The sequence below is a fragment of the Sardina pilchardus genome, chromosome 5, assembly GCF_963854185.1.
Source record: "Sardina pilchardus chromosome 5, fSarPil1.1, whole genome shotgun sequence".
Lineage (NCBI taxonomy): Eukaryota > Metazoa > Chordata > Actinopteri > Clupeiformes > Clupeidae > Sardina > Sardina pilchardus.
In genome coordinates this window covers 4758370-4760141 of record NC_084998.1, presented here as the reverse complement: position 1 = coordinate 4760141, position 1772 = coordinate 4758370, and the positions used below count along the sequence as shown (strand labels likewise).

The following is a 1772-nucleotide window of genomic DNA, read 5'->3' as shown; positions in this document are numbered from 1 at the left end:
ATCATAGTCTTTTCGATCCTGAACTGACAACGCAGTAAAGACCTCCTGCGCTCTACCCGTGAGGACACTTTGTAACATGACCACACGGTCAGATGCAGGCCACCCATATTCATTCGCTACACTCTCAAATAAAGAAAAAAAAACGTCAGGATCGCGCTCATTAAATTTAGGCACCAACTTGAGATTACGAACAACATCAAATGAACGCGCTGGAGCCTTTCTAGCCCCTATATCTTCAGGAGACAATTTACCTTCCCCAACCAATTTCATTCGTTCAACCTCAAGTTTAAATTGTTGCGACAGTCTCTCTGACTCCATATGCTGTAAATGTTTAATTTGTGCCATTTCAATCTCTCTTTTTTTAACCAACTCGGACACTCTTAACTTTTCCAGCTCAACCTGCTGATCGCTGGCCTGTTTTGCCATCTTTCGGTCATGCTCTTGCTGCAATCCTAGGATTTCTTTTCTCTGCTCAAATGTTAGCCCCTCATAAGCCACACTAGGCTTTTCCTTTATTGGCGAAGTAGGAGGCAAAATTCCATTTTCAACAAAATGCCGTTTCAAGGCCGTCAGCAGCTCATCTTTTCGCCACCGTTTATCAGACCCCCCTATATTGTACTGAGCTACCAGCTCCCACAATTGCTTCTTTGAAAATGCCCCTAACAACTCCGCTGACGGAGCCTCTACAAAATCTGCAACAGACGACATGGTCTAGAAAATCAAAATTCCAAATCCAAAACTATATTACCTAACTCAAATCACCACGGGCCAATACCAAAATATCAGATAAGGCTGCGCAAACACTAACCAACAGGCAGCGCCCCTGCGCAGGACACAGGTCAATAACGAAATAACTCCCCGTCTAAACTATACAAAGCCAAACTAACTAAACTACCCCCTAACGTCTTCGTGTTACCCCCAAGGACTGAGCTCTTTTATACACCCAGATACCGACAACCCAAGATCAAACTAATTGTCTAAACTCAAGAAGCGGCGGTGCCTCAGCCCAGGAGTAATCACAAAAATAACAAAACCACCCTCGGCGACCCTTCAACCTAACTGGGGAGATCAACGAACAAAAGTTAATAACCTGTTACCAAACGCAGGTACACTTACCCATAGGCCGCAAATCCAAACGCGCTGGGCTGCCACAACGGAAAAACAATAATCCCGGAGCTGCAAAATAATCGAATAAACGTAACACATTTCAACCGAACTACAAAATGAACATGCGGTCCTCCTTTGTCCTCCCCAACGCAACCCGACACTATAGGCTACGAAACTTTGAAGTATGATTTTACACGCAGGTTTGACGAGCCCCCATGTTATGGCCTGGCTCAAAAGGCCATAACCAAACAAAGGGGAAGACAAACCAAGAGGACCAACGTTTAACTGATTTATTAAATAAAAGAAGCGAAAACAATGCGTAAGTCCGTATCAGTAAATCAGTAAATGAGAATTTAGTATGTCAGCAGAAGTGCGTGTTGCGATTTGTGTGCTGAGATGAAAATGCATGGATGTGACAAAGGAAACAAAAGAAACGACGGCAGCTCTCTCGAGGGATTCCGAACGGCCAAACGCAGCCCAGCCCCCTCCAGGGGTGCACGGAGAACCCTTTATACACCTGAGTGTAAGCAGCCTAATGGGACCTCCGTAGCCACACCCACGCCAGCAATTACACCTGCAGAAGGGAGACACAGAGCGGGAGAGAGCGCGCAAGCAGGAAGAGCGGATGCAGCCTGCAGCCTGCAGCCGTCACACCTACCAGTAAT

The 1772-nt window shown here is 46.0% G+C and overlaps 1 protein-coding gene across 1 annotated transcript in view; it reads left to right on the top strand.

The window, feature by feature from the left end:
* Positions 1 to 354: 354 nt before the first annotated feature.
* Positions 355 to 1772, top strand: part of jade2 (jade family PHD finger 2) — a gene marked incomplete in the record, with an annotated part of 89779 nt that continues 88361 nt past the window's right edge. The window contains 1 exon segment of the mRNA XM_062536024.1: positions 355 to 1767.